The following is a 9,768-nucleotide window of genomic DNA, read 5'->3' on the forward strand; positions in this document are numbered from 1 at the left end:
CAGATCGCAGCCCTGCAGGTTTCCCGCAGTCCAGCGAGCTCTGCATTTGGGAGGGGTTTAGGCAGAGCCGCTGTGAGCCACTGGTGCTCAGCGAGCACAAGCCTGGAACTGGCGGCCTTGAGCCCCAGTGTGGGCCGACCAGAGCTTCAGTTTCCTCATGATTTCTGCATTCCTTTCCTCAACAGGTAAAAGGGGCAGGACCTGCGGTTGTGAAAAAGCGCGAGGAAACAGTAGCCATAGTTATCTACCAATCTGAAAGGGGGGGAATCACACCTGTGTACCATGTAGTGGAAAACGCCAGGTGGCTTCTGTATCTGTGTATGTGTTATCTGTGTATGTGTATCTGTGTATCAGTGTATGTGTATCTGTGCATGTGTATCAGTGCATGTGTATCTGTGTATCAGTGCGTGTGTATCTGTGTATATGTATCTGTATGTGTATCAGTGCATGTGTATCTGTGCATGTGTATCAGTGCATGTGTATCTGTGCATGTGTATCTGTGTATGTGTATCTGTGCATGTTTATCTGTGTATGTGTATCTGTGCATGTGTATCTGTGTATGTGTATCTGTGTATCAGTGCATGTGTATCTGTGCATGTGTATCAGTGTATGTGTATCGGTGCACGTGTATCAATGCATGTGTATCTGTGCATGTGTATCTGTGTGTATCTGTGCGTGTGTATCTGTGCATGTGTATCTGTGCATGTTTATCTGTGCATGTATATCAGTGCATGTGTATCTTGCGTCTGTGCATGTGTATCTGTGTGTATCTGTGCGTGTGTATCTGTGCATGTGTATCTGTGCATGTTTATCTGTGCATGTATATCAGTGCATGTGTATCTGTGCATATGTATCTGTGTATGTGTATCTATGTATGTGTTACATGTGCACCAGGCTGTGGCCGACATGCCACAGCCACTGACACAGGGCCTGAAATGTTAGGTACTTGATAAGTATTAGCTGTTATTTTAAATAATTTATTTAAATGTTCTCTTATAGTTGCTTGACACTTTTAAGATAATGTCACAATTAGTTGTAGCAGATCCTATAAAGGAGTAAAATAAGATTTTAAAATTTTTGCTAGTGGGGGCTGTATAGGAACAACTGAGACCAGCTCCGTAAAGGCCATTCAGCATTTATCTGGTCCATATGGGGCTTTTCTAAGTGAGTCCTCACTTATCCTTGTGGAAATTTTTCATCTACTGGAGTTGCCTAAAATCATCATTTCTTAAATTATGATGAGGAGTTTGGAATCGTACAGGCTATGTTAAAAACTTGTAACAAACAAGAAAGCATTTTTGAGTCTCCACATCCTCATGTTTATTTGGATAAGCTTGAAAGTCTAGATGTATCAAACATTAAATTAATTACAGTTTCCTTATGAGGCTTTGTCTTTGAAATAGAAGCCAAGTCTGTCTACAAAAGGCAGTGAGGAATTCCCTGGCGGTCCAGTGGTTAGGACACAGTGCTTTCCCTGCCGAGGCCTGGTGGGTTCAATCCCTGGTCGGGGATCTGAGGTCCCACAAGCCTCGCAGCTCAGCCAGAAAAGGTGGGGAGTTGCGCAATGATATTGGACCGTTACGGTGTTTCTGCTGATTTGCCTGATAGAAGTCAAGTTCCAGCGTTTAAATTGTCACTGTAATTCCATGTGGTTGCTCTGTGACGAACCACATGCCACCACAGGATTGTCGTATGTATATGGAAACACCTTTGTTCATGAGCATTTTTTCCTACCAATAGATGTAGGTTTACGTCATTCCATTGAATGGCTATATAGTATTCCTCTTGATGTGTATGACCATATATATATATATTTTTTCGGTACGCGGGCCTGTCACTGTTGTGGCCTCTCCCGTTGCGGAGCACAGGCTCCGGACACGCAGGCTCAGTGGCCGTGGCTCACGGGCCTAGCTGCTCCGTGGCACGTGGGATCTTCCCGGACCAGGGCACGAACCCGTGTCCCCTGCATCGGCAGGCGGACTCTCAACCACTGCGCCACCAGGGAAGCCCCATGGACCATATTTTAATCAACTCCTTAGGGATGGGTGTCTAGATTATTTCCAATTTCTAACTACTGTAAATACTAACAAATAGCTTTCTACATGTATCTTAGCACACTGTTTTATTATCTTCTTAGAAGTTTATAATGAAAAACTCCTCATTCTCGTACTCTCCCTGTTTCACTTGTAGCCACCAAATGTGTGGGGTTTTTTTCTACACCAAGTATTTCTCCAATTCTCTGTGGATAACTACATGGGTGTCCTACAATTCAATTCAATTCTGACACTATCTTTATGAAATTAGTGCACACCCACATGTTAGGGACTCAGTCCCAATAAGACTGGCTGCCTACCCGCCCCGTCCCCCCACTTCAGATGCTGATCCCAAGCCCAGGCTGTCCCTGTGCTTCTGAACAACCCGCTTTACATCAGAGGGTCCCAAGACCCCCTTCTCCAGTTCAGTAGTTTGCTAGAGCAGGTCACAGAATGCTGGAAAACAGTTGACTTGCTAGATTACCTGTTTCCCATAAAGGATACAAGTCAGGAACAGCCGGATGGAAGAGAGGCACAGGCCAGATTCGGGGAAGGGGCACTGAGCTTCCCCACCCTGTCGGGGTGCCCCACTCTCCTAGAGCCTCCATGCGTTCACCGACCCGGAAGCTCTCGGAGTCCCTTCAATTAGCGGTTTTCGTGTGTATGGAGGCTTCACTATATAGGTGTGATGGATTAAATGATTGGCCACTAGCGATGAGCTCACCCTCCGCCCCTTTCTACTCCCCAGAGGTCAGGAGGGTGGGTCTGACCCCTAATTAGTTGGTTGGTTCCCCTGACCATCCTTGGGGAGTTTCCAGAAGTCACCTCATTCAGTGTGGAGAAAAGGGAACCCTCCTACACAGTGGTGGGAATTGGTGCAGCCACTGTGGAAAACAGTGTGGAGGTTCCTTAAAAAATCTAAAGATAGAGTTACCGTATGATCCTGCAATCCCACTCCTGGGCATGTATGTGGAGAAAACTCTAATTAGAAAATTTACATGCACCCCAATGTTCATAGCAGCACTAGTTACAATAGCCAAGACATGGAAACAACCTAAATGTCCGTTGACAGATGAATGCATAAAGAACATGTACACAATGGAATGTTACTCAGCCATAAAAAAGAATGAAATAATGCAGTAAGTCAGACAGAGAAAGGCAAGTATCATATGATATCACTTATATGTGGAATCTAAAAAGTGGTACAAATGAACTTATTTATAAAACAAATTCAGACATAGAAAACAAACTTATGGGTACCGAAGAGGAAGAGTGGGGAGACAAATTGGGAGTATGGGATTAACAGATACACACTACCATATATAAAATAAATAAACAGCAAGGATCTACTGTACAGCACAGAGAAGTATATTCAATATCTTGTAGCAAACTATAATGGAAAAGAATCAGAAAAAAAAGAATATAGATAAATACATATATGTATAACCGAATCACTGTACACCTGAAACTAACACAATATTGTAAATGGCTCTGTTCTAGAAATGGAGGAGGACCACATGTGTATTTTTTATTATAAGTCACAATGTCACATAGTTCCTAGAAATGAAAGTGGATCAAAGAGAATACACACTTCCAAGAGAAAGACCACATCAACATGCTCTCAGCAGCAGCCTGTGTGTGTCTAGCTAACACTGGATTTTGCCAGTCTTTTACATTAGTGGCAACTTGATGGGCAAATACCATTTTTCTCACACTTTTAATAACTAGTGGGGGAAACTTTAAGAAGAATTTTAGCAACTATTTGTATTTCTGCTTTTATGAGTTACTAAATATACTTAGCCCACTTTTGGTATTTCTTATTGTTTTATAAAACCTTTCCATTACAGCAGTAAATATTTGTCTTTCTGTTGTAAATATTTTTCCTAGTTATTTGTTTTTTTAACTTGTTCACATTGTTTTCTGCTACATGGAAATCTAAAATTTTGAAGTAGTCAAAATTGACAATTTCCCATAAGTTTTTTGATATCGTACTTAGGACTTCCCTACTCCAAGAGTCCCTAGTCCAAGGGAAAAAAATTTACCTGTTTTTGTCTCTAACTCCTTTAATTAAGATGTAGCTCACATATCACGTGTTGGGCTGCATCCTACAGGCCTGCAAGTCCTGTAATTGCCCAGTCGCGAGACCAAAGAAAGAGCCTGGTGGTGGCAACGGAGACATCAGTGGTTTATTGGACCCAGGATCTTACCTCTGAAGCAAAGTCCTGCAGCGGCACCTCTGGCTGTGGGGCGGGGCAGGGGTGATGGTTACGGGGGATGGACGTCAGGTTGGCTGGTTACCAGGGAGACTATCCTAGTGGAAGATCCACTATCCTAGTGGATGGGAAGATTAGGACGGTCAGTAGCTGGGGCCAGGGACAAGCATGTAGGCAGTTACTGATCAGGTTCTGTGATGAAGAGGGTAGATCAGCCAGGTGAGTAGGGTGTAGGTGAGGCAGGGACTGGTCCAGCAGGGGATGTCCAGAGAGCAAGAGTGCAGCCATCTTGGGGGGCTTGACCGTGCACCATAAAATTCACTCTCAGTATACAGTTCACTGCTGCTTAGTGTTCAAAAAACAAAATTCAACCAAGGAAATTGAGGATCTACTTGGCCTTATTAGGTGGCTTATGATAGGGCAGCATCCCATCTAGCACCTAGAAGGAGCTCCCAGAGGTTGTACAAAGCAGAAGGTTTTTACAGGGAGAAGGGTGGGGCAAGGGAGCTATTAGCCAAAGAAAAGGAAGGAATATTTTTAGTTCAAGACATCATTTGGGGGGAAGGGAACAGCAAGGGTTTCATGATGCAGATTGCCTCTTCTTCTTCTGCGGGTGGAGAGGGCCCACGTGGCAGACTACCTCCTTGGTGAAGACTAGAAGATTCCAGACTGGTAGATCAAGATTACATTTCTGGTGAAGGCTGAAACTGCAGTTAGGTCAGGTATCATGGGCTTTAGCACAAGTGACACAAGTGACCATTTTGGGCCTGTGGTTTTTCTCTTTTAACATTAAGTATATTCACAAACATCACCACCATCTAATTCCAGAACATTTTCATCACCTCAAACATAACTACTTTTAAGCCTTTGGTTTTTGGTAATCAGGCATTCCTTTATCTGGAGTTTATTTTGATGAAAGGAATGAGGTAGTGGCTGTGCAGACCATCACTGGCACACAACTGTTCTCCTTCATGCTAGGCAACACAAGTCCGCTTTTCTGTAAGGTGGCAGTGCACCCAGCCCCCCACGGCAGGTAGCTGTGGCCACGTGGCTCGGGTGATTAGGGAGATTGCTGTGTAGGGCCCCCGGAAAGGTGACTCCAAGAAGTGAGTCCGCCAGGAGAAGCACCGTGGATGTGACAGGGAATTATGACTGGGACTCTGAGCCACTTCCCACCATGAACTTACTTACCTTGAAGATGGGCAGTCACAAGAGCTTGGGTGCCCGTGGGGTGCACAGCTGCCCTGCCTGCCCTCCTGGGGCTCCCTAGGAGATGGCAACTCGTCTTGCACTCAGGCCACCGCAGTCAGGTCCGACGTGAGCACCTGAATGCAGTTCCAGCTGATCCTTGATCAGCTGTATTGTTTCCCCAGATGACGAGTCAGTTGTGGCAATATAGTAAATATGTGTGATTTCAGTGCCTTTCCTATAAACCAATTGTCCATAAAATCAAGCTTATTTCTAAATTCTATAACCTGAAACTAATTAGTATATCTCATAAACTGTTTTGAAGATTATTCGCCTCTTTCAATGTAGCAAACACTAACCTTGTGTTCGGAATTATGAATACTTAGACGTACTCTTCATTTCATGGGGCTCTTGTATACACTTGGCTTATACTTTGGAAGGTACATTCTTTTAGACATTAGCATTCTTGTTGGCAAAGAAAATTCTTGTTCACAAAACAACTCAGAGACAATTGATCAAATTTGTAGATGAGTTAACACTGTTGTATCAATGTTAGTTTCTGGTTTAGACAATTTTACTATGGCATGTTAACATGAGGGGTAGCTGGGTGAAGGCTACATGGGAATTCTATTGTTATAACTTTTTTGTACATCTAGATTATTTCAAAATTTCAGAAATATCATGTAACAAAGAATTTTGCCGAAGTGTAATCTTTAATCTTCTTAGGCCTTTCACTCTCTGGGCAGAGATAGGTTATTGGCCTGGGCTCATGAATTCATATTACAACTGTGTATTAGGGCTTACAGAAAACTTCATCCCCAACACTACCATGAGAACCAGGGATAAAGTTTTTAAAAAGTCTTACACCATTTTAGGTAAGTTAGATGTACATCCACACTCCCTGCAGAAAGCATAAAGTAAGCATTTGATGGTTCCAGTAGAGTGTTGTTAACTCTCGTCCCCATGCTGCACGTTACATCCCCAGGACTTATTTTATAACTGTGAGTTTGTACCTTTTGACCCCCTTCACCCATTTTGCTCACCACCTCCACCCCCCTTCCACTGGCCACCGCCAATTTGTCCTCTGTATCTATGAGTTTGGTTTTTGGTTTTTTAGATTCCACATACGAGTGAGATCATATGGTATTTGTCTTTCTCTTATTTCACTTAGTGTGATGGCTTTAAGTTCCATCCATGTTGTCACAAATGGCAGAATTTCCTTTTTACAGAGGAATAATATTCTACATACCACATGTTCTCTAACCATCCAGTGATGGACGCTTAAAATTGTCTTCATGACTTGGTTATTGTAAATAATGCTGCAGTGAATATGGGGATGCAGACTTCTCTTGGAGATCCTGATTTCCTTTCTTCTGGATACATACCCAGAAGTGGAATTGCTAAATCACTTGGTAGTTCTATTTTTAGTTTTTTGAGGAACCATCATACTGCTCTCCATGGTGGCTATGCCAATTTACATTCCCACCAACAGTGCAGGAGGGCTCCCTTTTCTCCACACCCTCACCAGCACTTGTTTCTTGTCTTTTTGATAGTAGTCGTTCTAGCAGTTGTGAGGTGATATCTCATTGTGGTTTTGATTTGTATTTTCCTGTTGATTACTGATGTTGAGCATCTTTTCATGTACCTGTTGGCCACCTGTATGTCTTATTTGGAAAAATGTTTATTCAGATCTTCTGTCTGTTTTCTAATCAGATTATTTGGGGTTTTTTTTGCTATTGAGCTGTATAAGTTCTTTGCGTATTTTTGGATATTAACCCCTTAACAGATATATGATTTGCAGATATTTTCTCCCATTCTGTAGGTTGTTGCCTTTTCATTTTGTTGATTATTTGCTTTGCAGAAGTTTGTTTATTTTATACTTTTTGTTTATTTATTTTTGCTTTTGTTGTATTGCTTTTGGTGTCAGATCCAAAAAATAATTGCTGAGATTTATGTCAAGGAGCTTACCACCTGTGTATTCTAGAAGTTTTACGGTTTCAGGTCTTACATTCAAGTCCTTAAGTACATTTTGAGTTGATTTTTGTATATAGTTTAAGACTGGGGTCCAGCAGCACTCTTTTGCGTGTAGCTGTCCAGTTTTCCCAGCACCATTTATTAAAGAGACTTTCCTTTCTTCATTGTATATCCTTCGCTCTCGATCATATATGCGTGGGTTTATTGCTGGGCTCTCTGTTCTGCTCCACTGATCTATTTGTCTTTTTATGCCAGTACCATATTGTCATCAGAGTCAAAAGCCTCAATGTCTTTTGAGTGAGAGATAGTGTCTTTAAAAATTTGATAATCTGGCAACGTTAAGTCCCGTGTTTCAGGATCATGGATCCTAATCAGTAACCAGCTGCTTTCCCGCTTATCTGTCATCGCTTGGCCGCAGAAGGCATCTGAGTTTGCGCCACTAGAATAAGAGCTGCGATCCCCATGGCACTCTGGAGCTGTTAGCGCTCACTTCAGGGCAGACTCGGGGCCCCGTCTTCGCGTGTCCTCTGCGGGCTCTCAGCTTCCCCGGGAGGAAGTTACCTGTCCACACCCTGTTGTCCGTTGAGGTGTATCAGTACACGTTGACCTCGGTGTGAGGTCATCAGCCTGTATGAGGAATACTTTACAAGATCTGTCCCATGAAACTCACCACTGCATCTTGGGACCTCAAAGTGAACACCATCTGTTTATGATGTCATACAGCCGCCTTTTTGTGGGAAAAGCCCTGTCTGAGGCGAGCATGGGGAGTGGTGGTCTGTGAGATGGGAGGACTGTTGGTGTGGGTTGTCTGGACCCCAAGTGCTCGGGAGCAGCCTGGGGGGCGCGTGGCCTTGGCTTGAGCTCTGAGTCTGACGTCGAGGGGCAGCGGCTGGAGAACATCAGCCAGCTGGCTCCCCACGGCCGGTGTTCTTGAAAGGAGATCCGAGCCGTACTCCACAGCCACCCCAGTTACCAAGTCAAAAAATGAGAGAGAGGAGGCACTTTTCCTAAAGAGAGAGAGAGGGCAGCCATTTTCTCCCTGAACTCTCTTTAACTCCCGGACAGGAGGAATCGCATAACACATGGTTTTCCCGTTTGGGGCCACTGCTAGCTCAGGTGTGCGGGGTGCTCATCCAGTGGCGCTCAGCCTCCTTCTTGCCTTCTTTTGCTACCGCTCGTTTCTTTCTTTCTTTCTTTCTTTCTTTCTTTTTTTTTTTTGGCTGCACCACGTGGCATGCAGGACGCCAGCTCCCCGACCAGGGATCGAACCTGTGCCCCCTGCAGTGGAAGCAAGGAGTCTCAAGCACTGGACCGCCAGGGAAGTCCTCTTGTTTCCTTCTCTTCTCTGGTTCCACCTTAGTTTGTGCTATCTTGTGCTCATCAGAGCTCTTTGGTTGCAGGTGCCAGAAGCCAAGTTCACCAAGCTCAGGGAACACATCTGGGTCTAAGGCCCAGTTTGCAGCCAAGCCCAGCTGAGCCACCACAGAGCAGGCGGCCCCCATCCAACAGATAAGTAATAAACGCTGCTTGTCCTAAGCATTTTTACAGCAGTGGGACGATAAAATCATACTCCCTGATAAAATGAAACAAAACCGGGATTTACTAATCAAAATGATAATAAACTAAATACCCAACCACTTGGAAAGGTAAAAATGGTATTTGTAAATAATTCCAGAAATTTATGGATTATACACGGATTTAAATAGCATCACAGACTTTCCCTCTCCCAAGTGAGTCCTCCACCAAACTCATGCTGCTTAGGGCCCCAACTTTTTCTTGGACAATGACCCATTTTCAAATGAGACCTGAAGAGGCTGTGATGTAATCGTAGAAAAGTCCGCGTGGTGTTTGTGGCTTGACCTGAGAATGTGCTGTCGTCTTCAAACCGTCCAGAGAAGCAGCTACTCCACTGAAGTGCTTTTTTTTTTTTTTTTTTTTTACTGTTCTGTGCTTGTAACTTGGTCTCCCCAAGGCTTTGTTGGGCATGCTGTTCCAGAAGACTTGTCAATAAGAGAATTACCTGATGTGCCATTGACTTTCACAGCTGTGTGAGACTCACCCCTGAACACTCATGGGGTTTTCACTGCCACGTTCCCCAGTGTTGACCAATCCCAGATTTCCATCCTCACTGATTTTCCCTGTGCGCCCGCTTTCTACAGTTAACTAAGGCCTAGTCAGTAGAGTACTTGGTTGCAAAGAGCAGAGACGGGCTGTGCTCACTTAAGCAGGAAAAGAGTTTGCTGGAAGGACTTTTGACAGCTCACAGATTCAGTGGGAAGGCTTGAGAAATGGGTTCCGAAAGCAGGCAGGACTGCCGGGCGTCTGGGCAGCCACACCCAGCCATCGTGCCCAGGGACAGG

This window comes from Lagenorhynchus albirostris, chromosome 8 (genome assembly GCF_949774975.1).
Source record: "Lagenorhynchus albirostris chromosome 8, mLagAlb1.1, whole genome shotgun sequence".
Classification (NCBI taxonomy): Eukaryota; Metazoa; Chordata; class Mammalia; order Artiodactyla; family Delphinidae; genus Lagenorhynchus; species Lagenorhynchus albirostris.